We start from the raw sequence: 23,941 nt of genomic DNA on the forward strand, positions 1-23,941 counted from the left end.
AGGGCCAGCAATTTCGTTGAGAATCTTGTATACTTGCTTTTGTCTTTATCAAAATTTCATAAATTCTTTTTTCTTTCTTCTTTTAGATATTTTATATAGTAAAAATATGATGCTCCAAGTTGCAAATTGACAAATAAAGCTTTTCGTAAATATTATTCTTTAATAATTTCTCTTTAGTCCCAAAATAGTTTGTTCCCCTGTCGGCAGGCCTATGCAAATGAGTTTTTCCTCTTCTTTTATTGCATAAAAAAATAGGGAAAAAAGTATTAAATCAAAAGCCATTTGAGAAGCTAAAAGGGAGGGGGGGGGGGGGGGGGGGGGGGTTGACGATTCTGATTGTTTGACAACCATATGGTAACTTCCAAAGCCAAGGGAAAGAAATACATTGGCAAAGCAATTTCCTTTGTTAACTTCTCCATAACCATTTCTTGAGGGAATTAATCGAATCAAACCCAAAGAAAGCTTCTTAAAAACTTATAAGACTTCTCATTTTGGTTAAACATAATTAAAACTATCCCGGTAAAAATTACTCATACTCGATATTTAATTTACACAACTGATCCGAATTCGAGTCATTTATGACTCATTAAAGATGAAAATGCTTTTTACCGAAGGTTTTTCTAGTTTTCGAAGCTTGAGATATCTGATTCACAGTGAAGGATTCTATCAATCCTATATATAATTTTTATGATAATTCTTTTTTCTTAATCAAGTAACTATTAGTTACTCTACCATCACACTTTATGTCATTATGTGAGACTATGGGAAGTACGAAGGTCAAACTATCTAATTTCTTTATGTCCTTTAAGTTTAAAAAAATTGCATATTGAGAAAAATACCTAGCATCCACATGTTCTTATACACTTGAATGTACATATCATAAAATTGTTAAACTGACCTGGAAATTGAGCTGGGGATCCACATATCAAATACTCATATCCACTATAAGCTACGTATCTATCACAAATCATATACTCCTAGTATTCTAGTACCTTATTCCTTATTACCCTTTGGACTCTTGAAATAACTGTCATGATTGTGGATGATATTTTCTGATGTATCCTTTTATTCTCCTTTTGGCCTTTTTCGGAATTGGATTTTTGCAGTCCACAACATATTAATTATCCACATGTCAAATATTTTATGTGGATCACAAGGATGTTTCTGAGAATGGACACATGATGTACGAGACAGAGTTGTTATATTAAAGTAGGGTAAATGATAAAATTGAACTATAAAAACAAAAGTAAGCCCAAGATGAGGAAAAAAAAAGGATAACAATGCAATCACAATGAATTGTCTTTACATAATCATCGTTACATAACAATAGATATAACCCAAAGATACAGTAAGATTGGCAACAACCAAAACAAGCGCGGTATTTGAAAATGAAAAATTAAAATATATGGTGAAGTGTCCCTAGGCTTCCACGTGGATCGAATTCCACGTCAATCTAATGTATACTTTCCATAATGACAGTTCACTTGATTCTAATTTAGTGGACAGCAAGTAAAGCACCCCATTTTAACTAGTCCACGTGGCGTCTGAGGTGGACAAAAGCCCCTTCAAAAATCATTGATGATCCAAACCTTGTGGCCACTAAAGATTATTACTAACTTTTTTCTTTTTGCATTATTAGGGGATTAGGAAATGAAAAAAGAAAGCAAAAGAAGATGAGGATTGAATTTACACTTATTATTAGGTATATTTTGATTAATACCATTGAAACCGGAAGCGCTTATGCTATAAGTATATTCAAATTTTAAGTGAACCTTAATTAGAATTTCAAATGAAATATTTGTTCGAAAGTATGAGGGTGTTTAGATTGACTTTTTAAAAGTAGCTTATAATCTAAAAGCTAAATGCAATAAGTCGGTGATATTCAATTTTTGACTTTTGACTTATTTTTGTACCTTTGTGGCCTAAAAATAAGTGCTTAAAAGCACTTTTTTATCTTTCTCAAACACCACAAAAAATATATAAGAACTTAAAAGTCAACAAGCACTTAATGCATAGTTTCAACTTCCACAAACTTCTACGCACCTTTTTTGATGAATTTCAGTTCCAAACATTATTTCGTTTATCTTCAACTTAAATATTGACCTTCGGAAAAAACTTAATATCCTCCAAACATCTGCTTAATATTTTCAAAAAAGTCTTTTTGGCGATAGATAAAAGTTGAAAAATAAAGTTTAAAAGTTAAAAAGTCTACTTTTTGGGTGTGTATTTTTATTTAAATATTTCCAAAAAATATATTCTCTTTTATACTGTAGTGATGAGGAAACTCTAATATATCTCATAATCCGACATGATCACATTTGGAATTGTAATTTTTCAATTAGGCTAATGTGGCCAGCATAGATTAGTCATGGCATGTGATATACTCACTTATACACACCCTTTGCTAGAGGCAAGACCTTGAAATATAAAAATATTTAATCAAAATGTCAAATATAGTTTTTTTAGGCATTGTCAACTAATTCTTTTTTTTTTTTCAAGAAAAATTAGTCAAATAATTAAGTTAATAATTAACTATAAAGGGATATTAGCAGTTTTAGCCCCTCAAATATCAATATATTCTGAATTTTAGTCCTTATGATGTCTTATTAAGCACATTAAACTTTCAATTAATTGATATGTGCACTTTTGATCCCTCAAACAATGGATCTTCACAAATTCAACAAACTATTAAGTTCTAAACCATTTCATTATCGATATATTATGTTAAATTTGTTATGCTACTCCATATTTGAGGGTGATATATAGTTCTAGAAATACGCTAAATATCACATATTTCTTATATGAAGGGATCAAAAACACATATTTTACTTAATTTGAAGGTTAGATGTGCCAAGCAAATATTATTCCTTCCGTCTCAATTTATGTGGCACCGTTTGACTTGGCACAAAACTTAAGAAATAAGGAAAACTTTTGAACTTTGTGGTCTAAAACTAACTTTAGACATTTGTGTGTTATAAATCATTTCATTAGAGGTAAAAATGGGATTTTGAAGTTAAGTTGTTTCTAATTATGGAAAGCTGACTTTTTTTTTAGACGGAAAAAGAAAAGCGTGTCGTATAAATTGAGATGAAGAATACAAGGACCAAAACAGAACTCATCAACAACAGAGGGACCAAAAGTGAATTATCCCAATAAAAAAAATAATAGTGACTCATATAAATTAGGGTGTGTGTACGTGGGGAGGAAATGAACAAAGAATACTTTTTCGAGTTGTTGCAATATTATAGAGAGAAGAAAAAAAAATACTCAAAGAGAGGATTTTGTTAAGGATAAATAATCAAAGTGATATACACTATATATAGAGAGAAGAAAAGTTGAGAAATGAAGTTCAACATGGAAATTATGGATATGGAGTGGCCTTTTTTTTTTTTTGGATGAATATGAAAAGCTGGTTTTTCGAATGACTACTCCAAGGTTAGCCCCTTCACTCTAATTTTTTTCTGCTACTTTCTGTAATTTCTCAAATTTCCTCATGCTGCTATTTAAGCCTAGGTGGACAGAATTACCCGATACAGGCCGGGTGGGAAGTGACAGGTACCACGTGGAATTAGTCTAGGTGCACACAAGATGACTCAGACACCACGGTTATGATAACAATGAATTTGCTCTATTTTTCTTTTGGATAGCGTTAGTCCGACTCTTCCTTACTTCCGGAGTAAATTTCATAAATGGTCACATAACTATGAATATTTCTCACCAAAATCACCGTAATCAGGGGAGGATTCACCCTTTAGGGTGGGGGTGGCATGACACTTCCTAAATTTTTTATATACCTATGTTGCAATTTGTTTAAACTAAATTAAATATTCGATCCTGCCACCCCCGGTTCCAAATTAGACAAAGGTACCATGGCTGGTAGACACAAGTTTGAATCTATCTTGAACATTTTCCGACTCCCGTTTCTCTTTGTGCTTTTTAGTTCATTTGTACCAGTCATTTCCCTTTTCGGCTCTCCCAATTTTCTATTTATTTTTTTATTATTTATATTGTCTTTCCTTTATTCTATTATTTTATCTGTGATCTCTAGCGAGAACACATAAAATAGAAACTTCAAAATTCCTTAAATTAAGCACTTCTCTTAATCTCAAATCTGTGAGTATTTAAATCGAAAAGCTTGGGTCTCACTGAGAATATTGGATTTAGATCAAAAGTCAATCTTTTTATAATTTCTTTTTTGATTACTCCCTTCGTCCATGTTTACTTCTCTATATTTGACTTGGGACACTCTTAATAAGCAATAAATAAAATGAGAAATGAATTGGAGTACTTAATAATAAGAGTAAAATTGGTATAAAATGGTAAATTATGTCTTGGGTTTTCAAACTATACAACTTACATGTAAAAGTAGACATCTATTTTAGTATAGTGGATAAATAAAAATGGACGAAGGGAGCGTATTATAAAAATCCGTGCTTTTCTATAATTATTAAATTCAACTTAAATCACTTTACTACTTAAATTGTGATGGAAATTCCGTAAGCATTGCTTAGAAAAAATACGAAATTTATGATTTATTTTTTAGAACTTGTAGTTATCTAATTCTACATTTACTTATGGGGTGTAATTTACCTATTGAAGAGTTTTTCTATTATTTTTCTTACTTTGATTGGTGTAATTTCCTTATTGAAGATGTTATTTTACTTGTGCAAGTTCTTTTTTTAATATACATAAAACATGTAAGTTCCTTGGTGAAAATGTTGATTTTACTTCTGTTGTTAATGGGCGTGATTCCTTGTTTAAGATACTAATTATGTTCGTTTCTTGATTTTTGAGATATAATTTTCATATTTGCAAATAAAAAACGACCTATTAAGTTGACCCGAATAAACTCAAAAAAGATGAACCCGAGCCAAATACACGTTCCTAACAAAATATACATTGACAAAATATACATTGACGAAAATTGTGGCACCCGCCACCTTCAAATCCTAGATCCGCCTCTAATCGTAATGTTTTCTAATAAAAGAATCATAAAACTTTCATTAGTACTCAACTAATAGCTATTATGTCAGAAAGTTACTTTCTTTGTTAAAAAAGATAGGAATCAGGTGACTTTCTGGAATAATAACTATTAGTTGAGTGATCATATGATAAATCAACCCAACTTTCACCCTCTAACATAAAAGTCACAATTGCCGGAAAACCCAACCTTCTTCATTCCACTAGTTTTCCCTAAATAAGCTCTGTAATCTATTTAGTTCTCTTCCATGTGGGATGATTTCACAACTCAAATTTGAAAATTTTCCTTTTTTTTTTTGGCTTAAAGTACTGTTTTTTTCTTTTTTCTGATTAGTCTTTGTTACTTCTACTGCAGGGTCATGATCGACAACGTAAGTTATTCAAACGCCACCCTTGTTATGGTAAGCGTCCTTTGTTGGAGTCCTTTAATCTTTTTTATTCAATCAATTAACTATGCTTCAATTGACCCATACTTTCGTCTGGTGGTAAAAGCGCATTAAGTGATGTGTCATGTCATTGGTAGTTAAGTGGAGAAAGGTGGAGGGATGGGTCATTATGCACCGAATTTTGGAACCGTGGCATTTTTTGGTTATAAAAAAAAATTGACTATGCCTCAATCTCGAATTAGTTAAGGTTACCAATGCAATATGGTCTTCAAGTTAACACACCCTTTTCTTTTATTGGGATTTAGAACCAGCTATAATTTTACAAATTACATAGGTGGAATTGGAACTTTTGACTGAAAATTGATGTAAAATTGTACTTAAATCCATGTTGTTGTTACAACAACCACATACCCAGTGTAGTCCCACAAGTTAGGTCTAGAAAAATCTTGTTGTCACTGTTGTACTTAAATCCATGTTGTAGTTATTGTATTTAAATCCATGTTGTCGTTATTGTACTTAAATCCATGTTGGTTAGTCCTAATTTTTCATTTTTGATGTCGTGATCATGTACAGATTGATAGTGCGAGCAAACATGGGATTCTTCTAGAAGCAGTTCAAGTTCTCACGGATCTGAACCTTTCAATCAAGAAAGCTTATGTCTCCTGCAATGTTCGATGGTTTATGGACGGTGAGCTGAGGTCAATGTATTGAACGTTTTAGTTAAAGAGTATTTTCAGTAAATTTTTTATTGATTTTTGACGTTTCAATTCATTTTGGTCTGCAGTTTTTCATGTTACTGACTTGGATGGAAACAAGTTAACAGACAAAAGTGTGATTAGTTACATTGACCGGTATATATATGTAGCAACTATAATTTTAAGTTTCTAACAGTACAATATTGCATTACGTACTACGTTGCGTGGATCCTTTATTTGCCTTGATATCAAATTTTTGTAACATCAGTATTATTTACCGCAGATTTTCAAAATATATGTAGCTATAATATAATTTTTTAACAGTAATTGCATTACATACTGCATTACGTGGACCCTTTTTGTCATCTTATCTTAAAATTACCATATCGATTTAACATAGATTATGAAGATACTTGATGAGTCTTTATACCAAAATTTAAACTTTGTGCTAATGTTAAACAGTCACTTGGGACAATTCATTATGCAAGTTCAAAGAGCTACAATGGCTTGACAGCTCTGGAATTAACTTGGACAGATCGAATTGGCCTTTTATCGGAGGTCTTTGCCGTACTATGAGATTTACAGTGCAACGTAGTTGAAGCTAAAATGTGGACTCACAATGGTCGAATTGCCACCCTGATATATAAAGGAAAGCCACTCGGGGTCCCGAATTGAGAACTCACAGAAGATTGACAGAATTAAAGCCCGTTTAAAGAACGTGCTTAAGGGGGGTAACGATATTCGAAGTGCTAAAACATCTGTGTCTTTAGCTGTCATGCATACAGAAAGAAGACTTCACCAAATGATGTTTGCAGACCGGGATTATGAAAGAAAGCCAGTGATTAAGACTAGTGATGATACCCCAATCGTATCGGTATTAAACTGTTTGGAAAAGGGTTATTCTGTGGTAAATATTCAGTGCAAAGATCGAAATATGCTTCTATTTGATGTCGTTTGCACGTTAACAGACATGCAGTATGTTGCGTTCCATGCCACAATTGATTCTGCTGGGGGAATGGCATACTTGGTATATTTTCTTTACCTACTTATCTTGCTTTTTATTTCTTTAATCAATCATGTTCTTTGAATGTACGTTTGCTCAAGTTTTCTTACAATCTCATCTCAGGAATTCTTCATTAGGCATACAGATGGAAGTCCAATTAGTTCAGACGCTGAAAAGGAACGTGTGATTCTATGCCCACAAGCTGCAATCGAAAAAAGAGCATCTGAGGTATTGTGTTCCTCCTCCTGTTTCGAAAATAAACGCCCAATTAAGGTGCTTTAGGTATGAAGGAAAATGTTTACCACGGAAAATGATTTTCTGACAAAAAAGTGGGCTTCCTTATTATTTCTCGTGTTTGGTAAGCGGAAAATATTGTCCCAAAAGCATTTAAATATAATTTAGGTAAACACTATAGGGGTGGGGGTGGTGGGGATGGGGCTATGGGGAGTTGGGGTAGGGTGTGTTGGAGGGTGGGGGAGGGCCACTTGCGGAACTTGTTTTCCCTAATTCCACTAGGGAAGTCATTTTCCTCATTTTTAAAAAACATGTTTTTCTAGAAATGATTTTCAAAAAATTGACTAACCAAACATGGAAATTGAAAAACATTTTCTGGAAACGTTTTCCTCCATACCAAACACACCCCTATACACTTCTTAAAGATGTTTAGAATCAAAGACGAGTCCAAAGTTCAGAGTCAATGCGTTCAGAATGGATGTGATCTAGTGTTATATTTACACATTTAGATCCTTTTTGTATATGATAAGTACTTCGAGGCAAACGTAATCAGTTTAGTTAAATCTCCTCTAGACACACCTCTGTTTAGGATATGCTTCTAACATAGTACTTAAATTCTGATCACAGGGGGTCAGGCTAGAACTACACACAGGAGATAAACAAGGATTATTAACCGATGTAATGAGAACTTTCCGGGAAAATGGCCTAAACGTAACAAGGGTTGTGATATCAACCACAGGGATTCAGCTCTAAATATAATTTACATAACAGATGCAAGGGGGAATCCAGTCGATTCAATGATCATTGAGTCTGTTAGGGAGCAAATCGGATGGAATGACTTGAAAGTGAAGGAATTGCGATTGATCAAACATCAAAAGGTTGACAGAGACGAGCCCGCAGTGGGTGTAGGTGGGGTCATGTTGGTATCACTTGAGGGAGTTTGCTAAAAGGCCATTCTCAACACTTATTTTGACAAAAGGCCATAAGTTTCAAAGAATTGGCTAAAGGGCACTATTTATGACATCATCAAATGAAGTCTCCCATGTTGTCACCCCTATACCCAAAGTTTTAAAAAATACAAAACAGCCCCCAACTACCAACATTTAATTACCCCAATTTAGCAGCCCAATTTTTTTTGTTCCCTCCCTCCAAAAGCTCGTTGCTCCCCATTTCTACACTTTTCCGATCCAGTTTCCGGCCAAATTTCTGGCTTTTCATCTGAAAATCAGTCCCAAACTACGAATTTCTTCCCCAGTTCAGTAATTATAACTTAAATCTCGTAGAAATCATTGAAAAGAAGCTCGAATTATTTTCACCATTGTTGTCAAAGCTCAATTATTAGGTGCCAATTTCGTCCGCGTCTACTGGTAGTGGAGTTCGTTTTTTGTTCTAATCCTCTTGTGGAGTCAATTCTCCATTAAAAGAGCCGTATCCCTGCTGTTTTTTTGGTCTGAATCTGGTACTGTTCTAAGTCTAGGCATCGATCAATTATAGACCATAGCAATAGTCTATTATATCTTTAGTATGACGTCTATTGGAGAATATGTTATAGTAGGTGGTGGTTACATGGGTGAATGGGTGGAGACCCCAAAATGTTGGATTTGGAATTCTGCGAGCAAGGTGACAGTGTTGATCGTCGTGCGTCGTAATGGTACGTATAACGATTTGGTTGAAAGCGTAAAGGAAAGCGGGGAGTTAGATTGTGACCCCAGCGACTTGCGCATTAGTTATATGATTAATGCTCTGCCCACTAGGGGAAAAGCTCACCCTTCTTTCATAACGAATGATAGGCATGTGGTGTTGTGTATGCTTGATGTTGTTGCTGATGGTTGTAGGCCTATTTTGAGAATAAATTTTGTCGAGAGGTCTCAAGCAGCGTCAACATCAGCAGCACCACCTCCACCCCCACCCCCACAGCAGCCACAGTAGCCAGTGGATGCAAATTCAATGCAAAATGAAAGCATGGGTGATCATTCAATGGATATGAATAATCATGATGTTGATGTCGAAGAGTGTGATGGGCAGCCAAACCAACTTGGAAGGAAGAGAATAAAGTGTATTCCTAACATCGCAAAATCTTTTTGTTACACCCCGGAAAATTTTCGTTCGCGCACAGTGGATCGACTGGCGAAGGACAATTTCGAGTATCGAACTAGTGATGTCTTAATGATATTTAGGAGAAGAATTATAATTCCCCTTATGTTGGTAATGAAGTGCCAAATAAGTTTCAAGAAGGACCCATAAGCCAAATATGGGCATAAGCCATCCAAAAAGGGCGAGTTAAGGAAACACCTTCGGAGGATCTGGTTTGTAGGGGTCAAAACTCCATTTTTAAGTCGGAATTTGGGAAACACACAACAGTATGAAAGTTGTAGATAATTGAAATATCTTTCCAACCATAGGTCGTGAGCCCTCACATCATATCGGGATCAAACGTTATGGCCATTTTACGACAGATAGTTCATCACGTTCTGGCATGACATGCGACTCGCACTTGGTGTCGCATGTTGTGCCAGTGAGAACCGATCGACTGGCAAGACCTGCGACACAACATACGACTCGCATGTTCGACATGCGACTCGCACATGGTGTCGCATGTTGTGCCAGTCCAGAATCTTCTGGACAATTATATATAGACCCAATTTCGTTTCTAACTCATTTTTTTCCACCATTTTAGTCCTAAAACCTCTGGAACCCTCTCCAAACTTTCATCCACAAGAAAAATCAAGGGAAACCAAGATTAACAACATCAAATCCATGAATCAAAGTGTATGAAACTCAAGTAAGGTTCATCTTCCTCAAGGAAATCCAAAGAGGGAAAGTAGGGTTTTGGTGCTAGAAGGGAAAACTCCACTCAAGGCTTGTCCAACCATCATCCAAGGTAAGTTTCATGACCATTACATGTTGTTTAAGATATTGTAAGGTTAAGGTACTCGACTTGTAGAGAAGCATAACAAATGGGTCATTCAAGAGTGAATAGTGTCATGTTTGGTTAGTAGTGGAATTGAATCATGGATTATAGGGTGTTGTGAGTATGAATAAGTTATAAATGACTTGTAAACCCTGAGATAAATGTGATACGTGGGAAAATACGATATCGAACCTATAACCATAAATGTGATGAAATTGGAGAGAAATGGTGGATTTTGCTAAATGCACATAGATGATGATTGTTGATTGCGATGTTGTGAGTTGTATTGTAGATGTTGGGAGTTGATATAAAATACGGGAAAAGTGGTACAAACAAAGGAAGTGCTGCCCAATTTTCTCTAGAATTAGTAGTGCGTTCTTATGGTTGGTTGACTAATGTTAGTATGAATCCTCTTTTGAATGTAGAGGCGTGACAGTGAAGAAGAATAAGCGAACGCTAGATTGCTTAAACGACAAAGGTATGTTAAGGCTTGTCCCCTTCTTTCAAAGGCATGATTCCTAAGTTGTGAATTCATAAATGCTTCCATGACTTCCTTAATTTCAAAAGTTAGAAGTTTATGATTCCAAAGCATGATTCCTTCCTTGATAACCCGTAAATATTTTCCAAATGCCTACATCGTTCCAAAACGAAGGTTTACGAGTTTGTAAGCTCTTATGAGGGCAATAATGGACATATTTTTTTATCATGATTACAATGATGCCAAAGATGAGAATATTTTCCTATGATGACTACGATGAGACGATTTCATGTTTAAAGGTTCCAAGTTATGATTTCAATGACGATGTAAGAATATTGAGTTATTTCTTGACTTCTCAATTTTATTCATGGATGACTACTATATTTCCTTTAAGATTTCCAAAAGTATATAGAATGACTTCTTACGAAATTATGACCCTACCCTCTGTTCTCTTTATATTAGCTTTCGTTGATATTCTCGCCTTATGATGATTGTCCCTTCAAGGCGAGACATGACGATCATGATTAATCCATAATATAATCGGAGGTGTTCGACCCTACGTCACTCCGGCAGGAACATAACTTTCCTTGAGCCCTCATGCATGCTACGTATATTATGTATGTATATGTATATGATATGAAAATGTTTTCAGGGGAAGTGGGGAAAGGTGAGGCGCTATAGACGCATAGCCACCTGTACAACTGGCATATCATGATTCCATCCCGGACGCGGGGTGCCCGGACGCGGGATATATGGGTGATGGATCGGGCCGTACGTTCCACGGCAATATATTTATATATGATGATATATGGATCGGGCCGTACGTTCCACGGCAATATATTTATATATGATGATATATGGATCGGGCCGTTCGTTCCGCGGCAATATATTTATATATATAATGATGTATGGACCGGGCTGCACGTTCCGCAGCAATATATGATATGATGATGGATATGAAGTAAGTCAGCATGTGCTATTCCTTTTATAAGTGACAGTCATATACATTTGCTCCTTATTGATGCTTCCTTTATCTCATTGACGTATTTTCATTGTTATGCCTTACATACTCAGTACAATATTCGTACTGACGTCCGTTTTCCTTGGACGCTGTGTTCATGCCCACAGGTAGACAGGGAGACGACGCAGACCTATAGGAGCTATCAACAGATTTTCAGGAGCACTCCATTATTCCGGAGGTGCTAATCGGGTTATACTTTTGTGTATATATATATATATATGTATATGTATTTTGGGCATGACGGGGTCTTGTCCCGTCCATATGTCTAGCACTCCAGTAGAGGCTCGTAGATGCGCAGTGTGGGTTAGATGGTCTCACGAGATGCTATTTAGTATAAATGTTATTTTAATGGCCAAAAGGCATATATATAAGTATTTATGTTTTATATGGAATATAATTCTCCTACGATTTGACTATAAAAGTGATAAAAGAGCATTAAATGAGTATGATGAGACATAGAACGATTGGTGCTCGGTAGTTAGCCCCGGGTACCCGTCGCGGCCCCTAGTCGGGTCGTGACACTTTTAAGCCCAAAGGATATGTAAAGGGGAGGAGAAACAAGTGCTCAATTTGCAAGGGAAGCGGCCACAAGAGAACAACGTGCCGAAATATAGAGGGATGAACTTGATGTATTTTTCAATGTATTTCATTGTGCTTTTCTTGTACTTTACAGTTTTGGTCCTTCAATTAAATATGCTTTTCTTGTACTGTGCGGTTTTTGGTTCTTCAATTAAATATTTCAGTGAATGTATTTCATTGTGTTTTTCTTGAATGTCAGTTCAATATTAATCAATTGTATAATTGTATATAATAAACCAAGATTGTGTTCTATATATCTACTAGGTATAGTAAATAATCAACTTAATATCTAGTCTATACTAGATAACGTATATGATATATATTCGCCTTTAAAGCCCATCGATTGTTGAGCCACCAAACACCACTAATTAAAATTCAAAAAGCCTGCGGTTATGTCTAATCAAACCCAATATTAAACGCTACCTCCATGCGCATTGACACGTGACGCTCACACATTAGCCTTCGATTCACTAAACCGAGGTCATTAGTCTATAAATCGCCTAAGCCTATTTCAAATACACCATCTCATCTCTCTCATCACAAAAAACTCCAAAAAACTTTCTGATCAACAATGGAGAGAAGGATTAGGAACAGAGAAAACCGTCACCCTCATTTCAGAGCACCACATCCTGAGTTCCTCCTTCTCAGGAACGATTTCCATAGGCTCTTCAGGGGCCTCGATGAGGATAGGGAGCGGATGTAAACTGCCATCCGCAGAATCGCGCGCATCCTGCATGTGCTTCTTGAGCTCGAGGGTGTGGACCCCGATATATTTTTGTATAAGCTTTCATCGATGAAAGTGGTAGATGGAAGTTTTTGGACTTTCATCGCTGAAAGCTTTGGGTGGTGTTTTGAGGTTTTATTTAGTTATGTAAAAATCCACCATATTAATGAAAATAGTTTATGTTATGATCTTTGTGTTCTTACTTTATTTTCTGCATACTGTTGATTTAATGTTGTTTGATGAGTCGATTAATAACCAAACAACTACCATATCTATAATAACCACAAGCTAAGTTGATTAATAACCAATACAATACTTATAGTAACCACAAGCTATAGCCTCTTATAGACCATCAGTATACTATAGACCAAGTAACTAAAGGGGACTGTTTTGGAATGAGAAGCCTGGTGAATGTAAAGCTCATAAAAATAATTTTTTTAAAAAAAATCAAAACCCAAACCCCAAATTTCGTAAATCTAAGGGACCGTGGATAGGTCTCTAATATATCAAAAGTGTATAATTGCCAACAAGCATAGTATATTACAGACTAAGTAAATAAAGGGGACTGTTTTGGAATGAGAAGCTTGGTGAATGTAAAGCTCATAAAAATAATTAAAAAAAAATCAAAACCCAAACTACGTAAATCTAAGGGACCTTGGATAGGTCTATAATATACCAAAAGTGTATAATCACCAACGAGCATAGTACATTATAGATTCAGTAGTTTGTCTATACTCTACTACAGTTGATATATAAACCAGGCCACTATCTGCCTACAAAGGCTATAATTAAATTAAAAAAATTAAAAAAAGACTTGATGCTATTTTAACACTATATTAACACTTGATTATTATTATTATTAGAGTCTCCATCAATTATACACATGATCCAAAGATCTTTAGAACAAGTAATGGTCCTTAATCATCAAATATTTGCCTAAAAAGGCTATAATTAAATAAAATAAAATAAATAAAAAGACTTGATGATATTTTAAAACTATATTAACACTTTATTATTATTATTAGAGTCCCCATCTATTATACACATGATCCAAAGAGCTTTAGAACAAGTAATGGTCCTTAATCATCAAATATTTGCCTAAAAAGGCTATAATTAAATAAAATAAAATAAATAAAAAAGACTTGATGCTATTTTAACACTATATTAACACTTGAATACATCATATTAGAGTCCCCATCTATTATACACATGATCCAAAGATCTTTAGAACAATTAATGGTCCTCCTTGGAACAAGGTTGTGCTTTGAGAACATTAGCTTATTGTCAGACTTATTCGATAGTAGTGTTATGATTACCATTAGTTGTTCTAAAGCTCTTTGGATTATGTGTATAATGGATGGAGACTCTAATATGATGTAATCAAGTGTTAATATAGTGTTAAAATAGCATTAAGTCCTTTTATTTATTTAATTTAATTTAATTATAGCCTTTTTAGGCAAATATTGGATGATTAAGGACCATTACTTGTTCTAAAGATCTTTGGATCATGTGTATAATGGATGGGGACTCTAACAATAATAATAATCAAGTGTTAATATAGTGTTAAAATAGCATCAAGTCTTTTTATTTATTTTAGAGATAAGTGTCAAAAACACACCCCAACTATCACTTTTTTTTTAGTTTCATACCTAAAGTATCATAAGGTTGAGAAGACTACCTAAACTATCACTATCTAGTTTGCAAAACACACTTGAACTAAATGTGTGAACTCACTCTCCAAAAGGCAAGTGACGCTGAAATTTTCTCAAAACAATTGTCTACATGGCATAAGTAATGCTATGGTGGCACCTACATGGAAATTAAAAAATAATATTTTTTATAAAAACAAACTGTATATTTAAAAAAAAAAACTGCATTATTTTTTTTAAAAAATCAGCATTTAAAAAAAATTGTAAAAAAATATCAAAAAATTTAGAAAATCAGAAAAAAAAAAAGATTTAAAAGATGGAAAAGTTGATTTTTTTTTTAAAAAAATGTAAAAACTAAATAATCTGTTTTTTTTAAATAACTTTTCCATTTTTTAAAACTATTTTTTCTTATTTTCTATAATTTTTGATATTTTTTTACAAAAATTATTATTTTTTATTTTGTTTTTTAAAACAAATAGTTTTCTTTTTTAATTTCCATGTAGGTGTCATTGTGACATTATTTATCCACGTGGACAACACTTGGAAACATTTTTATATAAAATGGAGAGTGTAGATCACATGCCATTCAAAAATAATTTGAGGTGCGTTTTGCAAACTAAATAGTGATAGTTTAGGTAGTTTTTTCAACCTTCTGATAGTTTAGTTATAAAACTAAAAAAAAAGTGATAGTTGGGGTGTGTTTTTGACCCTTATCTTTTTATTTTATTCTATTTAATTATTGCCTTTTTAGGCAAATAGCGGCCTGGTTTATATGTCAACTGCTATTTGGACTTAGGATGTTGTTGTATGGTTCATTAGCAATGTTTGCTATTTGGAAATGTCTAATGGGTCTGCAGTGGGATTGGGTCTTTCATTTTGTGCGTATGTATGATGAATTATTAAGAATATGAAGCAAATTTTATTTATATGAGTTTGCGTATAAATCTTAGTCATAGTCTATAATAATAATCACGTCTATAATAAACATTCAATCTTAGTCATAATCTTAGTCATAGTCTATAATAAACTCAAGTCTATAATAAACAAAAGCACATTCAAATCCACAGAGCAACAACACAGTTAAATACAAATGTTGCAATGCTCCAACCTTGTCATAAATTATCACTTACAAAAATTTGCCCGTCCAAATTCACAATGCAATAACACTGTTGTCATAAATTGTTTGTTAAAGTAAAAAACAGTTAAAACTAAGAAATAAAATTGTTTGTTATCATCCACCACACGCAAATTAATTGTTATCATCCACCACACCCAAATTAATTTCCTCGACAACAGTCGACACAGCTTTGTCAGCGTCAAACTCAACATTAGCTGCATCATTATGGACTTCTTTTTCATTCTCAGTTTCATCATTGGGGACTTCTTTTTCTACCTCAACTTCAGCAGCAGGGACTTCTTTTTCATTCGCAACTTCAGCAGCAGACTCCTTCTCAACTTCAGTAGCAGACACAGCAGCAGGGAGATCTTGATCAGTTGGCACAGAGATATCTTGAGCACTTGGCACATGGACATCTTGAGCATTTGGCACATCAACATGTCGAGAAATTGGCTGATCAACATCAACCTCACCAGTAGCTTCATTGAGAGTCTTCTTCTTCTTCTTCTTATTCTTCTTCTTCTTCTTCTTCGCCTTCTCGCTCTTTCTAATTCTTTCCCCATGAACATAAGCAACAAGAACCTTGAAAAGACTCCTCAATCTTCTCCACACGCTACTTCAGTTGCTTATGCTCCACCTGCCCACTTGGTGCAGCACGACCCATAGATGTACCAATACCAACATTATCTTTTGTGGTTGAATTACCACCGAGATCTTCTGAATGATTATCCTCCGCCTCTTGAGTATAGTCCTTATCAAAATTCTCCATTGACTCCTTCCCCTTCCTACTAGAAGCCTTCGAGGAATTTTTTGGTGTAATCAAAACAGTCACGCCTTTAAGTTCACGCTACAACTCATCAATGATTGGGTCATTACTTTCATCATCGTATGGCATCTGATTTTTCATGTAATCCTGCTCCAACTCATGCACTGTAGGGATGAGGCAAGGGTGCACTCTCTACAAATAAAGAAAACATTAACATTAAGCTTATCTTTTTGCCAAAAAATTAATAATAGACTCCAAATTTATACCTCGATAACTCCAACTCTCTTAAATGGATCTCCTTCAACGAATCGCTTCATTTTCTTCATGTGCCACCTAAGAATCCTAGGAATAGGGAAAGGAACCTCCTCTGATTTCTCGGCATTCCTTCCAAGTGCTGGAAAAGCTTCATATGCCCAGACCTGTAATCACATAAATAAAAACTGAGTGAAAAATAAACAAGACACAGTCTATACTCTACTGCACCAGTGGTTTATAATATTTACCATGAATGCCCAGGGGAAGCCATAGAGAGCATATGATGCAACCCTTTTCTCCGCGTGCACTTGGTGGTGTTTGGGAATGTCTATCTTGTTCTTCAAGTAGTCTAGAGTGAGTTCAAATGATTCCTTTCCCCAAGGATAGCTACTGAAGAACTCCAAATCATCTGCCATTTTTATCGTGTCATGATCCACACCCCTCGACACATCTTTGGCAAGCAATATTGTGTGCAGAAACCACACTAGACAACATTTGAGCTTTTGCTCTTTGGTCAGCCTAGGCCCTCTGATCACCGCCAACAGCTTTTCTGTAGAAATCTTTCTATCGCGACAAACTTTTGTGCAGAATGCTGCCCCTTTCTTAAGTGCTCTTTCCTCTCTACTTCGGGTGGGATATGATCCACTGTTTAGACCAGTGATCAAAGAAAACTCATTCAAGCCAAAACACACGGGCTTGTCATTTACCAAGAACCATATCTTGCGCTTCTTCTTATGAACTATATGACGAAGAACCGTATAGTGCACCAATATTCCATTGAATCTATTGAAGTGTTCTGATATTTTTCTTCAGTGACCAAAATAGGAATGCTTGAACATTTTCATAAGTTTATGATCTTTTATCAATGTTTTAAAATCAGCAAGCAATGTCAGCCTACTCCAAACCGAAACTTTTGCTGGAAACGATTCGTAATCATCCAGTCAATTGATCAGACCATACTTGTCGACGTCAATTATCCTTGCACAATATGGCAACGACAAGGGATCAGCATTTTCATCACCACCAGAATCCTTAGAAATATGGGGATCATCTCTTTCACCTTCCTCGACACTATACGCATCATTATTCTCCTCCGAGTACGCATCATTATTCTCCTCCGAGTACGCTTCATTTTCAGGTTTTACAGTTTTTCTTCTTTTACCTTCTCGGCTAACTTCTCTACCTTTTCTTTTTTCTATCGTCAGATGTGGCCCTAGAACGGGTTTGAATTATGTGCCCTCCTCTTCCTCTAGTTCTAACAATTTTTTATAATCTATATACAAACAACGCAGTGACGTTGATCAACCACGACAAAAAAAACAAGAATAATCGATCAAAAGTCTATTAATAGACCAGACTTTACAAAAAGCAAAAACAGATAAACAAAGACCGAAACAAGCAAACTAAGTAGAAATAACACATATTTCTAGCAAAAAAAAGGCGAAACTTCCAAAATTGTGAAAAAAAATATCTCAACTTTATGAACATTAGGGTTCTATCGAGTTGGTAAAATAATAACAACTTTCATGGCAAAATGGAGCTCTAAATGCTCTAGAGGAGTTGCTAAATTAAAGAAAATACCTGGAATGGACGGCAGGAACGTTACCAAGATTGGGGGAGAGGGAGAATTCTGATGGAAGCTTCAATTTTTTTTAGAGCGGGAGTTGGGAAGAAGTGGGGAGAGAGAAGAGGCTTTTGTATATTTTAATAATAAGTGAAAGAGACTTAAGTGTATAAGTTGTGTTGACACCCAATTTTGTCCCTCTCCTATTTCATTTACCCGGGTTTCTAAATTTACTAACGAGCTAAATACTTTATTTTCACTACTATTATTTTCACTACTCTTATTTTTTTTAAAACATTACGAGCATTACTTTATCACAAATTTTAAACGGTTAGTCATCGTTTCATTTTCGGGTCTGGAATCGTTAAATTAATTACAAGACAGCACTTTGTAAAATCCTTACTTTCTATATACTAATTACTATTTATCTTCACATAATAAATATGGTACTAGTTATTAAATTAGAAGCCCGAAAATAATTAAAATAGCGGAGGAAGGATCAACAATTTTCAGCCAATTAATGGCTTAAAATACAAATACAATATTATTTGCATACCCAAATAAATAACCCACACTTTTTATACCCAACCCACATTTTAAACCCACATTTTCAGCCCATGTTTAAATTAATGGGCCAGCCCAAACGGACCAGCCCATTACCCGCGACCCGACCCATTCTTAATTTCCTAATCCCTAATCCATCTTCCTCTTCTCCCTTTCAATCTTCTTCCGCCTCCTCTCTCTCTCTTTCTCTTTTACCTCATCGCCGCCCCCCCTCATCTCCACGCTTCTGCACCTCCACTATCCCGTGTCCCCCACGTTTCCCGTTCTCCCACCTTCATCTCTGCCATCTCCACCTTTTTTTTTGTTCCCCACGCCTCACGTTCCTCTCCATTCACCCACGCCTCTGTCGCTTCTGTCGCCCTTGTCCCCCGCTTCCTCTCTCTCATACGCTCCTCTATTTTCTATAAATAGGTCCTAAGTTGAATCAGTGAGAGGGGGATTTTTTTGGAGAAAACGGCAACCTAATCAACTTGAGAATAGACCAAAAAGAGATCGAACAGGATCTGGAATCTAAAGATTTCTCCTATCAAACACATAAGTTTACACTGTGAAAGGATTATTCATCGTTTTTCAGAAATACCCCGTTGTTTTCTCCACACTTTGTTCTCTTTTCCAGCGAACTTTAGTCGAGACAAAGTAAGAATTCGAGTGTCGTTCGCGTTCGAGAGCAGATTGGAGACCCGAGGCCTCGTTCACTGTACCACAAAAGGTAAATTTCTTCCTCATCTTGGTTTACTTTCATCGTAGCAGTTTAGTTTGTTTACGAGTTTTGTGTGATTTGATTTAGTAGTAATTTCGTTAATTCGGGCAGTCTGCTACGTTAGTGTAATTGGAGAGTCTTTCGCCGATAATTAAATGATGTCTATGCATGTTCTAATTCCTAATTAACCATATCAAGGTGTTGCTGGTTGGTTTTGGTTTTTTATCGATGTTTGGTAATTGAAATCTTTTTTAGTCGACAATGTCATAACTGCTTATTTAAACTGACATGATCGATGCTGGCTGGTCAAGTTTAAAATTTATGTTGGTCTACAGGGTCATGGTTGTTTTGTCTAAAATGAGAAGATTAATGTTTGAATGGTTAATTCGAAACTTAGATTAATTTCCCATGTCATCGCTGCATAATGGAATTTGATTAATGCCAGATGATAGTTGTTTGTCTGGTTTGTCGTAATCTCCTCCAATTTACATTGCCATGAATGTTCCTTAAAGTGGAATCTGACCAATATTTAAAGTTTGGTTTGAAACCCACACAAGTTCATATTTGTCATAATCGATTGTCATGAGTTGAATATGATTAAACTAGAATTTTTCTGCAATTCTTTTGCTAGCCTAGACTGATGTAAGTTACCTGCTTTAAGTTTGGATATGGTCAATATTGAGTATAAGCTTCATGATACTGTTAATCTCTTTGCCCTCATTGTTTCTCTCATCTATATATGATTGATGCCATAGGTGATTGTTGAGTCACCTTGACTAGTCTTGACTGTTAACCAAATGTGAATTTGCATAATCTGAATTATTGCAAATATGCCATGAAAACAGCCCCAAAACATTCCTTTGAAAATAAGGAGAGGCTTCCCTAAGTTTGTTTTCCCCACCTTGCCATACTTTGTTTGAACTCTAGTTCTGATTTGCTTGTCGACAATTTATTGAAGTTTAGCATGATTGAGTCTTCTTTTTAGAAGCCCATGAGTTAATTTTACCTATTAAGTGCAACATGTATATGAAGCAGGAATCTGTCTTAATATTTTAACGAGGGCTACTGATAGTTAGATTAGTTGAGCCCATATAACAATATTTGTTCTAATACCCTTCAGGCAAGTAGACTGAAACTGACTCTGGCCATCTAAAACACTTGTGTCTAGCTGGCCTGCTGCCATCCTAAGATAACTTTAAGAATTAGATTCTTTTCATATGCTCATTGGCCTAAGTAATGATAATGTTGGTTGTTGGTATGTTTCTCTTCTCTTCTATTTTTTTTTTAAAAAAAATTAAACATCAGTCTCATCTAGTCTCCAATCCTTTTATTGTTGACACTCAGCTAGGATTAGATTGCCACTTGCACAGTTTTTGCCCCTGCTGCATATCCATGCTACCTTGTACTACTGTTTCCTTCTAATTTTTGCATAGTACTCCTGCTCCTTTGTTACTTGTTTTCTTGTGTACTTCTTACCCTAATTAAAACACTCTATATGGCTGTTCTGTGCAATTATATGGCCCCATGTCATTTCATCTTGCTTAGTATTGTGACCTGCTTTTGATCCTGCATCCCTGTGCTTAAATCTGTTAGCCCCAATGTTGCTGAGTGTTAGGTACTTTGAGTTAAATTTTTTTGTCATTAAGTCAATTGTATTTTTTTTCCAAACTGAGCTGCACCTGAAACTAAAATCAACTGCGCTCCTGGGATAATTTTTGGCCACATTGCTACTTTATTCAAAGTTTCAACTTCGTTATTTGGATTGATTCTTAGTTGTTTGAACGCAATAACTGGTGTATTCTTGAAAAGAATAACTGCTGCCCTTTTTGAACTGAGCTCTGTCGCATCCGGACTTGAGTTTCTGCTGCATTTTTAGCTAAATTTTCTGCTCCGTTTACTGATGTCCTCTTGGGAAATCGTCTAGCCTTTAAAATCCCTTCTGATAAGGATGCTCTCATGATGTCATTGTTATCTTGCTGCTACATCTGCCATGCTTGCTTAACTTCTTTCCTTGTTCCTTATTTAGAAATATATTAGCCATAAGCAGTCCCTGTTTTAGCTGAATTCCATTGGCCTGTCTTGAATTTAATTATATACGTTTAATTTTATCTATTGATTATGTACTAATCCCTTTTCTTTTCATTGTATGCATGATCATCTCGCATACGAGTCCTCCACTTTCCATATTCGATGTTGGGCTAAAGCCCAACGTATTTCTCGAGTCATCCAATCCGCAGCCAAACAAGAAAACAAAGTCTGGGCCAAAGCCCAATAGACAAGACAGCCCACAGCAGCAATATAGAGAAAATTTATTGGGCCTAAGCCCAATAAACGTGAACAGTTCAGCTGGGCCTTAATAAATGGGCCAAACCCATTTACTCTTTTACCCTCTTCCTTATTTTATTTTGTGTATTTTTATTTGTTTTGTATGACTAACATCTTACCTTATTTTATTTTTCTAACTTACATGAATTTAGCAAATTAGTGGGGCTTAGTTTAATAATGGGTAATTAATTTAAGGACGATCAATCAATCCCATAAGATTCGCTTGTTTTCTTGCTATCGATTTTCAAAATTACGTCTTTATAATATTTCAAAAAAAAAATTTAAAATGTATGTTCTATATTCGTTCTTGTTTTATAGTTCAAATTACAAACAATTTTCTAGACTCACGTTATAATGCAACATATTTTCCGATAGATGTAAATGTGAATTCAAGTATATTCTATGAATACATTTTTCAAGAATCACGCATACTTTAGATAAAGAGAGCTAATGAAAGAGAAAGAAAACTTATTTCCTTTTGCGTCCTATTTACAAAAAAATAAGTATAGATTTTCTACATTGCAGTACTCATACAATATAACTTTTTATCTAAAGTTCACGTTTATTGAATCTCGTCTACAAGTATTATCTTAAACAACATTATTACACTTTCATTTAAAACTTTAACAACATTTATAAGTTGTAGTTCAAAATAGCATTAAAAGTACTCTTTTATATAAATTATCATTATAAGTTCTATTTTAGATAGCATTCTTACATATTTATCTATAACTTTAGTCATATTTACAAAACTATCTTCCTTTTTCTATAATCCTATATTCACACTTAGCTTAATTAATTTTAAGTCCGGTCGGTTAACCATTGTTAATGGGTCTTAAAGGATGCCTAATACCTTCCCTTTAGACTAATCGAACCCTTACCTAGAATCTTAAGTTTCGCAGACCTTAAACAGAGTTAACTTTAAACATAACTTTAATAAACTTTAGGTGTCCTAATTCACCATAAATAATTAGGTGGCGACTCCTTAAACAAATAACAAAAAATAGGAATCTCCAATATGTCGTACTTCTACTTTAACTCCCGGGTTAAAATGGGGTATGACAAGTTGTAAACTCTAAAGTTTTTAAAATTATAAAGTGACCCTGGGGCCACAACCCTTAACCCTAAAATGATAAAATAAAGGGAAAAAAATGAGTGGCCCCTTTACAAATTAAACTAAAGGAGTGGCTTCTTTGCCAAATACTCTCGTATCACTTGGTAGCATATTTAGAAGGAATCTCTATAACTTGGGGTTGATCAAGTCATTTTCTTGATGCAAGAAAAATGAATCTTCTCATACCAACTTTCCAAAAAAGAAGAATACGAGAAGTTCATATTCCCCCGAATTCAGACTTTGGAAGCCTCTCAAAGGACATTTAATTTCAAGTGGTATGTGTACATAGCTTAAGGATTACGGTAAAGTGCTTAGTTGTTCAAGAAAAAATTGCATAGCTTTTTGAGAATCCGACACACCGGGCGGTATTTTTGAAGAGGCCGAGCAACATAGGGTGGATGGTATTGGGAGCCACTTAGCCTACCATATTCAATAGTTAGAAACAGTTAGCATTTTGGAACATATGGTAGGAGACCAAAGCAATGTAAGATAAAGGTTGTTTGGTGGGGGATGGGTATACAACATCGACGTTTCAAATCCGAACTAGTTGGAATGATGACGTACATGAATTTTCGTTATTCATATTGCTACATTTAAGCAAGCAGTGGATGGCTATGCAACGATGATGCCTCAAGCTTGAAGCTACTTGGAATCAACTATAAGAATCTTCACTGGACATGATGCTCCATTTAAGCATGCAAGGGATGGGTATACAACGAGAACGCCTCAGTCTCAAGCAATTAGAGATCAACTACATGAATCTTCAATGTCTATGTCGCTCCACTTAAGCAACACTGGAGGGGTATACCATAAAAAGGCCTTTATCTCAAGCAATTTGAGGTTGGCTATATGAATCGTCTATATTGCTCCACTTAA

At 35.1% G+C, this 23,941-nt stretch overlaps 1 long non-coding RNA gene and 1 pseudogene across 1 annotated transcript; both read left to right on the forward strand.

Moving 5' to 3' along the window:
- Window positions 1–3,342: 3,342 nt before the first annotated feature.
- LOC132608741 (ACT domain-containing protein ACR8-like) lies at window positions 3,343–23,225 on the forward strand (annotated as a pseudogene).
- On the forward strand, window positions 9,985–12,064 carry LOC132608742 (uncharacterized). Its single transcript, XR_009570511.1, has 4 exons — window positions 9,985–10,179; window positions 10,635–10,687; window positions 11,340–11,648; window positions 11,816–12,064. It is a non-coding gene; the product is annotated as an uncharacterized LOC132608742 (long non-coding RNA).
- Window positions 23,226–23,941: the final 716 nt, after the last annotated feature.

The sequence above is a fragment of the Lycium barbarum genome, chromosome 9 (genome assembly GCF_019175385.1).
Source record: "Lycium barbarum isolate Lr01 chromosome 9, ASM1917538v2, whole genome shotgun sequence".
NCBI classification, from domain to species: Eukaryota; Viridiplantae; Streptophyta; class Magnoliopsida; order Solanales; family Solanaceae; genus Lycium; species Lycium barbarum.